General features: G+C 39.8%; 1 protein-coding gene across 2 annotated transcripts in view; it reads right to left on the bottom strand.

Annotated features, from left to right (window-relative positions):
* The window catches only part of LOC115210259, a 206,797-nt gene that overhangs the window by 162,063 nt on the left and 29,734 nt on the right, over positions 1-15,000 (bottom strand). The gene's annotated exons all lie outside the window — the stretch shown is intronic.

Raw genomic sequence — 15,000 nt, 5'->3', positions numbered from 1 at the left:
ATATATATTATATGTGTATATAATGTGAGGTATATTTGCCATCTCAATATGGCTAACCACTAAGGGTGAGTGTTACTGTAGCTTGTAGCCCCAGGAGAACATCGTCTCCAGCTGGATTTGGATTTAGGCACATTTTCTGTTCCCTTATGGTATTTGCAAAGGGAGGTCACCCTTCCTCGTCAACCTAAGTGATACGCACGGACTGCAGTTTCTAGGTTTTGACCTGTCGTCAGCGTACAACAATCACCGGTTTTCAATGAAAGGAGGTCCCAATGCAAATTCTTATACCGTTTTTCCAGTAACTTTTCGTCACTGATTTCGAAAAACTTCATCGAAAACCGGTGATTGTCGTACGCTGACGACAGGTCAAAACCTAGAAACTGCAGTCCGTGCGTATCACTCAGGTTGACGAGGAAGGGTGACCTCCCTTTGCAAATACCATAAGGGCACAGAAAGTGTGCCTAAATCCAGCTGGAGACGATGTTCTCCTGGGGCTACAAGCAACAGTAACACCCACCCTTAGTGGTTAGCCATATTGAGATGGCAAGTATACCTCACATTGTCGTGCAGTTACTGTTTATACGAGATTTATTATGGCAATATATATAGATATATATAAAAATATATATCAATATATATATATATAGATATATAATATATATATATATATATACATATACAATATATATACATGTATATATATCTATCTATCTATCTATCTATCTATCTATCTATCTATCTATCTCTATCTATCTATCAATCTATCTATCTATCTATATATCTATATATCATTATATATATATATATATATATATATATTATATATATATATATATATATATATCAAGCTTCCTGATGATTTCATTTGAATGAAACAGTTCTAGTCCTGTAGAAGCTCCTTCTATAAAAATAAATAAAAAAAAAAAAATATATATATATATATATATATATTTCGCTTTGTCCTTAATGCACTCAGCTGGCAAAAATGAATACTCTTGCAACGGTCCTGCGTCCTGTCCATCGGATTGGATATACACCAGAGAATCCGGGAAACCGGAACTATGATTCAATATGACGAAGGAAGCTTTAACACCCCCACCTATCCACTTATTTTCATCAAATACGGTGAGCAGCCAAAATTGTTAGCACGTCGGACAAAATGTTGAGTGGCGTTTCTTCCGACTTTACATCCTGAATTCGAATTCCACCGAAGTCTACTATGCTTTTCATCCTTCCAGGGTCAATAAAACAAATACCTGGTGTTCACTAGAATCGATGTCACCGACTGACCACTTCCTCCCTCGTCACTTTTGGCCTTGTGCGAAAATGTGAAACCATTATATATATCCAGTGTAATCAGAGATCGAAAATGCGTCATAGATATTCGCAATATCTTGGATAGATCTAATTTGGATGGCTTTTATTATAAATTTCCTCCCAGCTAACCCTAGCATTTCTACTTGCATATCTGAATCATTTCACACATTGCTCAGCGCTCCAAAGACGACGTGTGAAAATTTATTGTCAATGTACAAAAGCTGTAAGTTTCGCATCAGTTCACTATAGATTGTTCCGTTCATAACTTTAGACGAAACATTCACATCTGCTCGGCAGCAGCTGATCTCTACAACAATGCATGAATTTTGTTGTCTGATCAATTGAACAATAAGTCTTTTCAATTGTTTTCGATTCTGATCGATGTTTTTATTCGAATCTATCACAAGTTATTTATTATTCAGGATGGCGTGGAATACACGCAGTTTCTAAAAGACTACGTCTGTCGGGCTTACAAGTTTTACAAGTTGATGTTTCTATTGCAGTGTTTTCAGCTATATCCTTTCATTCGTGGAGGTAAGGATACATTATTGGTCGATATCAGTTTCTCAGCCCATCATTTTACACACACACACACACATACTAACACACACATACTAACACACAGACGCACGCGCGCACTCACACACACATATATATATATATATATATATATATACATTTATATATATATATATATAGTGATCAGGAGAACGGAGATTTTTTCCACATCTATAATTTTATTAGACAGTTATTTACGGCATTTGAACTCTCATTGGTTGGTGCAAAGTGCCCTCAAGACCCAAAATAACGTGGTGGTGGAACAATATTGTTGACAGGGCTATTAGACAAAAGAAACAGGCTTGGAAGGACTGGAAGAGCGGTGGTAGCAGGGAAGTGTATCAGACTCCCAGAAGGGAAGCTAGGAGGCAGGTGTATTTAGCCAGAGGTGAAGCAGATAAGAAAAAATTTGCTAATGTTCTGCGCCGTGAGGATGAAAGACTTGAGGTATTTCGTGTTGCAAGACAGTGTGTGAGAGAGAATCGTGATGTAGTAGGAGAGAAATGTGTTCACATGGATGATGGTTCACTTGCGCTAAATGAGGTGCAAAGAGACAGGTTTGGAGACGTCACTATGAAAGGTTGCTGAATAAAGAAAATGAATGGGATAAAGAGAGTCTGCCGAATGTCGATCCAACAGAGGGACCAGCTATCCGAGTTGACAGTTCCTTGGTAGTTAAGGCAATTAGAAGCATGAAGACAGGGAAAGCTCCAGGTCCATCAGGAATTACTGCAGAGATGCTCAAAATATCTGGCAGTGTTGGCTATAGCCAAGTCACACGTATAGTTAACCAGGTGATACAAAAAGGAGTCATTCCCAATGACTGGTGTAACAGCATAATAGTCAACTGCTACAAAGGTAAAGGTGACGCCCTAGATACAAATAACTACAGGGGTATCAAGCTGCTGGATCAGGTAATGAAGGTTACGGAGAGGGTCATAGCCCAACTAATTAGAGAGAGAGTTAGTTTAGATGAGATGCAGTTTGGGTTCGTGCCAGGGAAAAGTACTACTGATGTTATATTCCTGGTAAGACAGCTGCAGGAGAAATACCTAGCCAAAGGTAAGCCCCTGTACCTGGCTTTTGTTGACATGGAGAAAGCCTTCGACAGGGTCCCCCGATCCCTTATCTGGTGGTCAATGAGGAAACTAGGGATAGATGAATGGTTAGTGAGAGCTGTGCGAGCCATGTACAGGGACGTTGCTAGTAAGGTGAGGGTTGACAACGAGTACAGTGAAGAATTCCGGGTAGAGGTTGGGGTCCACTAAGGTTCAGGCCTCAGCCCCCTCCTATTTATCATAGTCTTTCAGGCAATAACGGAGGAATTCAAGACAGGATGCCCCTGGGAGCTCCTCTATGCTGGTGACCTTGCTCTAATTGCTGAGTCACTATCAGAACTGGAGGTGAAGTTTCAGGTGTGGAAGCAAGGATTAGAATCGAAGGGCCTTAGAGTCAACCTAGCTAAAACCAAAGTCCTAATAAGTAGGAAGGTAGACAAATCACAAACGCCTTCAGGTAGATGGCCCTGCTCGGTCTGTAGAAAAGGTGTAGGTAGAAACTCTATAAGATGCACCAAGTGTAAGCTATGGACACATAAGAGGTGCAGCAATGTCAAAGGAAGGCTAACTAGGAAAATAGTTTTTGTATGTGGCAGATGCTCAGGAGCAATAAACACTGAAAATGCGCAGAGACCAACTTCAACCACATTCCAGAGAGAAAAACTAGAAATAGTTGATAGCTTCCGTTACCTAGGTGACCAAGTCAGTAGCGGGGGTGGGTGTGCTAAAAGTGTAACTGCTAGAGTAAGAATAGCCTAGACAAAGTTCAGAGAGCTCTTACCCCTGCTGGTGACAAAAGGCCTCTCGCTCAGTGTAAAAGGCAGACTGTATGATGCATGTGTACGAACAGCCATGCTACAGTGAAACTTGGGCCGTGATGCTGAGGATATGCGTAAGCTCGCAAGAAATGAAGCCAGTATGCTCCGATGGATGTGTAATGTTAGCGTTCATACTCGACAGAGTGTAAGTACCTTGAGAGAAAAGTTGGACCTAAGAAGCATCAGTTGTGGTGTGCAAGAGAGACGTTTGCGCTGGTATGGTCATGTGACGAGAATGGATGAAGATAGTTGTGTGAAAAAGAGCCACACCCTAGCGGTTGAGGGAACTTGTAGAAGAGGTAGACCTTCGAAGCACGACCTTCGAACTTTAGGTCTCACCGAGGAAATGACTATTGACCGAGACCTATGGAAGTATGCTGTGCGTGAGAAGGCCCGGCAGGACAAGTGAGACCATAACCCATGGGCTCTACCTGGGATGTAGCCAGTCCACTTATGCATACCTTTCCTTCTTGGGACACAAAACTCTACTTGTGAAGACCTGTTGAGGCAAGTGAGAATCAGAATCAAAATCGAAATCGATCAACATCAATGGAAATTGTAGCTGTGATACCAGTGCCGGTGGCACGTAAGTGAACCATCCGAACGTGGCCGTTGCCAGCGTCGCCCGACGGGCATCCGTGCCAGTGGCACGTAAAAAGCACCATCCGATCGTGGCCGTTGCCAGTCTCGCCTGGCCCACGTGCCGGTGGCACGTAAAAAGCACCATGCGATCGTGGCCGTTGCCACTCTCGCCTGGCTCCCGTGCCGGTGGCACGTAAAAAGCACCATCCGACCGTGGCCGTTTGCCAGCCCCGTCTGGAAACTGTGCCGGTGGCACGTAAAAAGCACCCACTACACTCACGGAGTGGTTGGCGTTTGGAATGGCATCCAGCCGTAGAAACATTGCCAGATCAGACTGGGCCTGGTGCAGCCTTCTGGCCTCCCAGACCCCAGTTGAACCGTCCAACCCATGCTAGCATGGAAAGCGGACGCTAAATAATGATGATGATGCTGATGTTATATGTATATATATATATATATATATATATATATGTATGTATATACATATATATATATATATAAAGAGAGAGAGAGAGAGAGAGAGAGAGAGAGAGAGAGGCATACATGAATACATACATACATACATACATACATACATACATACATACATTACAAGTGCAATCCATGAGTGGAACAGTAAAAATATGCAAGACTTTTCTCAAGATCCAAATCTGAATTTGTCTGCGTTAACTACATCCCAAAAATTGAGCCTTGTATCTTTGTTGGAAACCGACTCCCTCCTCAGCGGAAGATTTGTTATAATCAAAAAATATTAAGGGACATACATACACACTAGTTGAGTATCCGTCGCTGCCGGCGTTTTTTTTATTCCATGTTAAACCATGACTTGTCCGATATGGACGAGTTCCTGCATTATCTGGGGGCAATTTATAATATCATCTCGATAAACTAAACTTTTGTTTTTCCGTTTGGTGCATAGATGCAAAAGTTTTTCTTACTTCGCTGCTGATACTTCGTGAGGATTTTTCGATTTTGTCACCCTAATGAAATTCCTTACACACACGCACACAGACAGACGCACGCGTACAAATATACACTCAGGGTGAGCAATATACATGTACAGAGAAAGAGTGGGGGGGGAGATAGAGAGAGTGTGGTAAATATACATTACAGATCGCTCGACGTTCTTCCGCTTTTGAAGCTGCCGTGCCACTCGAAACGTTGCGCACGATTCATTGCCTCGTCGCTGTAAGCTTGCCGAAGCATGCTCAATGTCTCTGTAGCAGACTACCCAAGTTTAATGCAAATTTTCCCGTTGGCTCTTTGTTCCAACTTCCTGTCCATGACAGAATTGCTGACTACAGCATACAAGTAATCACACAAAAAAACAAACTTTAGTACTTGCGAAGTAAACACAGCGATGTCACTCAACACACTCCCTTACGAAGGTCACTGCTAGCCCTCACTGTTCACGCAACTGTAGGCTGTCATCTGTTGGTACACTACACAACACGTCTGGGAACTTTCTCATATCTCCTCGAATGTATGTATGTATGTATGTATGTATGTATGTATGTATGTATGTATGTATGTATGTATGTATGTATGTATGTATTTATGTATGTATGTATGTATTTATGTATGTATGTATGTATGTATGCATGCATGCATACATGTATGTATATATTATGTATGCATGCATACATGCATGTATGTATGCATGTATATATGTATGTATGCATGCATGCATACATGCATGCATGCATACATGTATGTATGTATGCATACATGTACATATGTATGTATGTATGCATGCATGTATGTATGTATGTATGTATGCATGCATACATGCATGTTTGTATGTATGTATGTATGTATGTATGTATGTACGCATGTATGTATGCTTGCATGCATACATGCATACATGCATACATGTATGTATGTACGTATGTATACACCAGCCCCTACAATTTGTGAGAATATATCTACTTACAAGGCACATAGTACTATCGACTTACGTAGCATTTACCATTGTGTTGCATAGCTTTTCGATAATAAAGTATTTACTGCTTTTGAGGCAGACGGACAATTACACCATCTTTACTTCGCGCGCCAACAAACATTGTTGCGTAGTTCCAACAAATTAACAGACAAGCTTGTTCGCAAAAAAGAGTAAGAAGAAACATGCGTCTATTTACATGTCGTCATCACATCATTAAGTATGGTAAAACAGAAAAGGAACAAAACATTTTTTTCTAAATTCTTAAAAGTTGCTCTAAAATTTGATGCCTCACTGAATAACGATAAATGTAAATCTCTCTATATATAAATCTGAAGTTGTCTGTGTATGGCAGGCTTGGTAGCCTTCAACTAACACTATCTCCTCCGAGATCCTGCGGCGCAAGTTGACCAAAATTGAGAGAATGATAGAAGACTTGTTCTTCCTTCCGCAGAAGAAAAAAAATTCAAATCGGACTATGTTAACACCAAAAATTATTTACATCAAAAAGGTGCTTTTTTTCTATGAAAATCCCTATTTTTTACGATTTTTTGACTGCTGTGTCGCCATTTTTCGGTGTATTTCAACCAGAAAAATGTTCACTTAAAGAGGATAACAAGCTACATAATGCAAAATTTTTACTTTTCAAAAATTCCAATTCTAAAGGGTCGAAACAAACCCGAGCAACGCCGGGCGATACTGCTAGTTTTCATCTAAATCTATTTGCATTCTAAGTTATCAAACTAGCAATAGCGAAAAAGTCCCCACCATTATTTTACTTCGCTGAGAGAAAACTTCATGCTTGCATATAACCATTCTCATTCTCGATTTACAGGTGTATTCATTTATAATAGCTGATTGTTTCCTTGTTTCTCTGAAAGAATAAGATCTTTAATTAATGCTCAGTTTCTGCTCTCGGTGAAGATTGTAACAGCAATCAGTAACTTAAGAGCTATTACGGAACTTGTCAATGATGAAGACAATCATATACTGTAGACCGCCATACTCCTGTTGAAAATGATTAGCCTGTTGCATTTTTACTTGATTTTTAAAGTTTGAGATGAAATTATTGCGCAGTAGAAATATCTTTGCCTGTTGTGGCTATGAAAAAATGGTGACTCTTTCTTTTAAGTAAACTATGACTATTGAAAAGGTTGCAAGACGCAACGAAAATTTTAGGAAAATAAAAATAAGAAATAAGTGGAAATTTTACCGGTGAGTGTGTTACATTATAAGGCACAAAAAAAAATGACTCTCTCCAGATACGACAGAATATGCTTTAACACACGAACTCATATAAAGAATCTTGCAAACCAAATCCAAAAACGAAATATTCACTGATAGAAATCTGTATAAATTCTATGTAAAACACAGCAGCAAGATTAAAAATGAGAAATGATTACACAGGCGATTAAAAGTCATGCCGTTCTGTTAAAAAATCCGACATAATCCTGGATTTCTTAATGCTATCATAGATGTACTATCATGTGATTTTCGTGGTTCTACTTTGCAGAGTAATCTCTTTGAACTCCACAAATCTTCTCCACTACATTGGCATTAAAAGTTTAATTCATTTTGTTCGGGTGCAGAATCTTCTGCATTCGATGGATGGCATTAAACGTGTTGTTTCTAGCTGCAATATTCATCAAAATTTAAAGTCACAATACTGCAGTATAACAAGCATTAGTTCATCACAACTATGCGTCCCCCTTACCACATAATCATTGAGTTTAAGGGTGCTTTACTTTTATCCATTCTTGATTAACTGTCTTTTCTTGCTTGGCTACGTTATTTTCCATTTCCGGTTTACATGCATAGGAACATTAAGATTGAGCAGCTTCTTTCACGTCTTCTGAACTGAAACCATTCTTACATGAAAGTGCTGTTTCAGCTTTTACTGCTCAAACCCTTTCCACTCTACTGGAAATACTCAATGTAAGCATCAGATCAGTTTCCTCTTGAAAATCATGGCATTAGATGGCAATTTAAACCATATCTATATTTAGAGCAGCTTATGAATGTGTTCGATACGACGCTTTAGATTCTTGTTTATGAACCCAATACCTAACAAAAGTATCCTCACCTTTTTTTAAAAAACAAAAGCGGGGGGAATACAGAAATGCATCCCAACTTAGCTTTGTTCACTAGGAAATTTTTGTTGAGGAGGTACAACCGTAAAAAGTACGACTCTTCATTCTAAGAAACCGAAATACTGGAAAGACCCCCACCCAGTATAACCACATCTGTTTCCCATTACTCGACAAGATACCGTAACAATTAGGGACTTAACCTTATAAGGAGAAATCTCAGATAAGTTTGGGATTAGGTTTGAAGTGAGTGCACGCACCAATATTCTTCAAAATCATGTTAACTTATCTACTCCCAGCTGATGAAGCACCTACAAAATAGCATAGAATCACTCACGGATTTTGTGTGCCGAAACGTTTTATTTGCATTAAAAGATTTCTTGAACGATTTAGAGAACCTTAAAATATTTCGTATTGGATAAATGCACTAAAAAAATATTCAAATTTTGAGATGTTCTTTTAATAATAATATCACTACCAGCTACGAAGGCAGCGAGCTGGTAGAATCGTTATTGTGCCGGACAAAATGCTTAGCGATTTTTCTTCTGACTTTATATTCTGAATTCAAATGCTCCTAGGGTTAACTTTGCCTTTCATTCTTTCAGGATCAGTAAAATAAGTATTAATTGAGCACTGGGTCAATTTACCTGATGTGCCACTTCCCCGAAAATTGCTGGTCTCGTTCCAGAATTTGAAACCATATATATATGTATATATCTTTTACTCTCTCTCTCTCTCTCTCTCTCTCTCTCTCATTTACTAGTTTCAGTCATTTGACTGCGGCCATGCTGGAGCACCGCCTTTAGTCGAGCAAATCGACCCCGGAACTTATTCTTTGTAAGCCCAGTACTTATTCTATCGGTCTCTTTTGCCGATCAAACGAACACATGCTAGGGGGACAAACACACACACACACATACATATATATATATATAGATATATACGACAGGCTTCTTTCAGTTTCCGTCTACCAAATCCACTCACAAGGCATTGGTCGGTCCGGGGCTATAGCAGGAGACATTTGCCCAAGATGACACGCAGTGGGATTGAACCCAGAACCATGTGGTTGGTTAGCAAGCTACTTACCACACAGCCACTCCTGCGCCTATATATATATATATATATATATATATATATATGTATGTATGTATGTATGTATGTAATTACGTACATACATATATACATACGTGAAAACATATGTGTGTGTGTGTGTGCGTGTGCGTACGTGTGTCTGTGTATTTATGTGTGTGTGCAACAAAGCCACCATAAACTGGGAACCCCTAAACAGACATAACTCTTACAGGCATTAGAATACCCGCGAAGGACAATCGCACAGTATCAATGTATGGTATAATGTGTACAAGAACACTACCGCCCCCCCCCCAAAAAAAAAAACAAGAATTCCTCGGCAGAATAAATCCTACAACAATTAGGATCTCAATGAAGGACAAACCCTGAGAACACAAGATGCAAAATGCTCACAGTCAACAACTCACAAATAAACAAGCTCATCAAACGAACACATCCCAATATAGGTAGAAAGATAGATAGATATGTATGTGTCTTAAAGGTATGTCTATGCACTCATATACATACATATATATATAAATATATATATATATATATACATATACTCTTTACTCTTTTACTCTTTTACTTGTTTCAGTCATTTGACTGCGGCCATGCTGGAGCACCACCTTTTAGTACTTATTCTATCGGTCTCTTTTTGCCGAACCGCTAAGTGACGGGGACCTAAACACACCAGCATCGGTTGTCAAGCAATGCTAGGGGGACAAACACAGACACACAAACACACACACATATACATATATATACATATATACGACAGGCTTCTTTCAGTTTCCGTCTACCAAATCCACTCACAAGGCATTGGTCGGCCCGGGGCTATAGCAGAAGACACTTGCCCAAGATGCCACGCAGTGGGACTGAACCCGCAACCGTGTGGTTGGTTAGCAAGCTACTTACCACACAGCCACTCCTGCGCCTATATATATATATATACATATATATTGGTAAAACGGTAAGATAACAAAAGAAAGAAAGAGACCTCAATATTATGTAAATAAACGAAATTTATCTATACAATAATATGTTACATTACTCAATAGTCAAGATAAAACTCTGAGTTTCAGATGCCGAAGTGGGAATCCACGACATCTCTTCGTTTATCTGGCTATTTGAAAACTATTTGAAAAGTTTTCAAATAGCCAGATAACCGAAGAGATGTCGTGGATTCCCCCTTCGGCATCTGAAACTCAGAGTTTTATCTTGACTATTGAGTAATGTAACATATTATTGTATAGATATATACATATATATATATTTGTGTAAGTGTATATACGTATGTATTTGAATATGTGTGCAGATATGCATGTACATGCGTATATGTTGAGATATAAATATGTCTGAAACCAATTACACGCAACAATGGGTCAACTGATATTCTTCCGAATTAATGATAAGACGAAATAGTCCTATTGATATTGAAATGTAAATTAGCCAATGATATCGATCTAGGATTAAAAGAATCTCTTCTGCATTAAATGGGATTTATTTTCTTCCCATTGTAAGACTTTGGTAACGCCATTTATGTACCAGTTGTCGAATCAACACGAACCTTAAAGCAGCAGCCATTTCACACATCAAAATAAGATTAAAGACGAATGTTATTATTGCATTGTCAATGTGAACAAACGGAGGGCGTTCAAAAGAATACTAGAAACAAGGGATTTGAAATGCGAGTGCATCTTCGAACATACACTAAAATACACACACTCACTAGATCTGGCACGCACACCCACTGACATGGGTGCGACATATTTACACGCAAATGTAAATATAACCCGTTTATATTCAGCTTTCGTGCATATTTCAAACGTTTATTTATCTTCATTTATGTAATATACTGTTTTGAAAAAGAGGTTTCGTTCTATTAACTTATGCAAAGTAGTTTTTGTTTGTTCCTTCTTGAGCCATTCCTGGCTCATAAAGGCCGGTTTCCCGGTTTCCCGGTTTCCTTGGCGTATAGGTTCCCCACCTGGACGGGACGCCGGTCCGTCGAAGGTGAGCTGCAAGATGCAGGAGGAAAGAGTGAGAGAAAGTTGTGGCGAAAGAGTCAACAGAAGTTCACCATTACCTTCTGCCGAAGCCGCGTGAAACTTAGGTGTTTCGCTCATAAACACACACATCGCCCGGGCTGAGATTCGAACCCGCGACCCCTCGACCGCGAGTCCGCTGCTCTAACCACTAGGCCATGTGCCTCCACAATTTATGCAAAGGGTGTAGCATGTCTGTACTAGCAGTTGTTTAAAACATGCATTTTTGATCACAAGGTAGACTTAGACGTCACTGTAAGTTTAGAGCTCTATTCGGTTTGTGATTGGCAGAATAAACAGGCTCCTTCTAACGTCCGGTTGTCACTTACATAATGTGGCCGCCGCCATGTTTAATTGAGTTATTTTCTCTTCGTTTCTCCAAAGGAATCCCGACTGGTAGTTTGATTCTATTGCGTTTGCGCTGGCGTCTCACACACAAGAACAACCCTTCTTTCACGACCAAACTCAATGCCGTCATCTCATGCTTACTAGAAACACTTCTATCAAGTCACTTTCTATATAGACGAAGCACATCCAACATTTAATGTCACGCATTCCTTTACTGCTAACATACCACAGATATGTCTGTCCCTATACAGAACGCTTATACAAGGTAATTTATGCGTAACCCACTGCTACATTAATCTTTACTATTGAAAAGGGTCGAGTTGTCTACCATCGCACAACTGTTGAACGAACACACAGACACAGTGATCAACAAGCTACCACCGCCTACGTCGTCACAGACTGTGAACACTCCACCGATTTATAGCAACAAGCTACAAGGATAGTGAACTCACCATACTGATAACCGGATCTCACATATCCTTTTCTACTCTAGGCACAAGGCCCGAAATCAGATCGACTGGTACTTAATTTATCGACCCCGAAAGGATGAAAGGCAAAGTCGACCTCGGCGGAATTTGAACTCAGAACGTAGCGGCAGACGAAATACTGCTAAGCATTTCGCCCGGTGTGCTAACGATTCTGCCAGCTCGCCGCCTTCGGATCTCACATATCATTAATGGTCTAAAAGCCTACTAAAAGGGTTTTGTTTTCCCTGTTTACTCAGCTTTATTTTAGGCTGTCAAATTGACGGTGAAAATAAAAACAAAAACAAAAAAAAATTCGAGCGACTTTTTTTGCATCATTTCAAAATTGAGAGCAGTTTTTGTGACTAAGGAATTGACCATGAGATTGTCAACATATGTACAGTTCAACATTGGTTCCGAAATCTTTAAGACGGAGGTTTTAAATATGAAAAAAAACTGCAGACGACCTGACGACTTCCAGCGAATGCCAATGACTAACTGTGGACCTTTCTCAAAAAGGAAAAAGAGAGCTTATAGAAAAAAACTTAACATTGACATTCAACGGTTGATACACTGTATTGGAAAGTCAAAAGCGCATGTCAAATCGGTACTGCACGAACTGAACGTACAAAAAGAAAAAGAAATTATAATAATAAATAATAATGCGGTTATGAATTCTGCTCTCGCTTTCTTTTTATTATTGAACCAAACTATTAATATTCCTTGAACCGCACTGAGACAAGTGACGAAAAGTAGACCCTGCACAAGCGATTTCTACGCAGTGATCGAACCGACATGAAGCCTCAAAACACTTTCCCAAACCGAAATTACATCATAGAAATGTTCTGGTTATTGTTTGGCGGCCAGCAAATGGAACTATGCAGTACTATTTCCAAGTAAAATAATCACAGGAGGAAAATTTTGGTGGAAGAGCGACAAAATAAACCAAGGACTGCAATGAAAAAGAACCGATTTCTTTCCTTGACAACACACGACCACATAACGTTGCAGAAATCGAACCAACGGGTCTACGAATCTCTACTTCACCCAGCTTATTTCACGGATTTCTTTCGACCGACTAGCACTTTTCAAAGATCTCGATAACTACCTGCTGAAGAAGGAACAACCAAGTAGCAGCAGCTGAAACATCTTAAAAGAATCCATTGGTTACATGACTCAAAATTTCTACGCAATCATAATTAACACAATCGTTACTTGATGGCGATTATTTGTAGAATCGTAATGGTTATTACTTCGATTATATAATTTGTTTAAGAGTCGACATACATTACCTTACATACATAAGTCTTACGAAATAATATATAAAGCATTAAATATTAAAGTATTAATACATTAAAACTCATTGGAAGTGGACATAAGCAGGAAGTAGAGAAGATGATTGAACGTCATCCACAAGGTTACAGACTGAGACGAAAGGACTTTGTCGAATAAAGTGATAACCTATTTCTTTACTACCCTCAAGAGGCTAAATACAGAGGGGACAAACAAGGACAGACAAGCGGATTAAGTCGATTATATCGACCCCAGGGCGTAACTGGTACTTATTTAATCTCCCCTGAAAGGATGAAAGGCAAAGTCGACCTCGGCGGAATTTGAACTCAGACCATAAAGACAGACGAAATACCTATTTCTTAACTACCCACAAGGGGCTAAACACAGAGGGGACAAACAAGGACAGACAAACGGATTAAGTCGATTACATCGACCCCACTGCGTAACTTGTACTTATTTAATCGACCCCAAAAGGATGAAAGGCAAAGTCGCCCTCGTCGGAATTTGAACTCAGAAGGTAACGGCAAACGAAATACGGCTACGCATTTCGCCCGGCATGCTAACGTTTCTGCCAGCTCGCAGCCGCCTTAAGTGAATAAAGAGATAACCAAATGGCTGATGAAAACATTAAGTAGTCAAAGATTAAGTTGATGACGACAATGAAGACAATGATGGTGAGGATGAGGATAAGCGAAATGCAACTATCGCATGTTTCTTATTGACGTAAAGAAGCTCGCAACATACGATTTCATATCAAGAACCTTGAACATACAAGTACAAAATTAGCATGTGTGTACGTGTGTGTGTACGTGTATGTGTGTGTGTGTGTGTGTCTGCACGCGCGTATACACACACTCTCTAGTAATGGCTGATAATACAAGGAAGATGGCCATCCCCTCTTACAGATAAATACTCTTTTACTCTTTTACTTGTTTCAGTCATTTGACTGGGGCCATGCTGGAGCACCGCCTTTAGTCGAGTAAATCGACCCCAGGACTAATTCTTTGGAAGCCTAGTACTTACTCTATCGGTCTGTTTTGCCGAACCGCTAAGTTACGGTGACGTAAACACACCAGCATCGGTTGTCAAGCGATGTTGGGGGGGGGACAAATACAGACACGCAAACATATTCACACACACACACACACACACACACACCACACACACATATATATATATATATATATATACATATATACAACGGGCTTCTTTCAGTTTCCGTCTACCAAATCCACTCACAAGGCTTTGGTCGACCCGAGGCTATAGTAGAAGATACTTGCCCAAGGTGCCACGCAGTGGGACTGAACCCGGAACAATGTGGTTGGTAAGCAAGCTACTTACCACACAGCCACTCCTACAAAGAGAAAGAGAGAGAGAGAGAGGGGGGAGGGAGAGGGGGATTTAGTGTTTATAGTTGCTT

The sequence above is a fragment of the Octopus sinensis genome, linkage group LG4 (assembly GCF_006345805.1).
Source record: "Octopus sinensis linkage group LG4, ASM634580v1, whole genome shotgun sequence".
Classification (NCBI taxonomy): Eukaryota; Metazoa; Mollusca; class Cephalopoda; order Octopoda; family Octopodidae; genus Octopus; species Octopus sinensis.
Note: the sequence above shows the minus strand (reverse complement) of the source record. Positions and strands in the feature narration are given on the sequence as shown.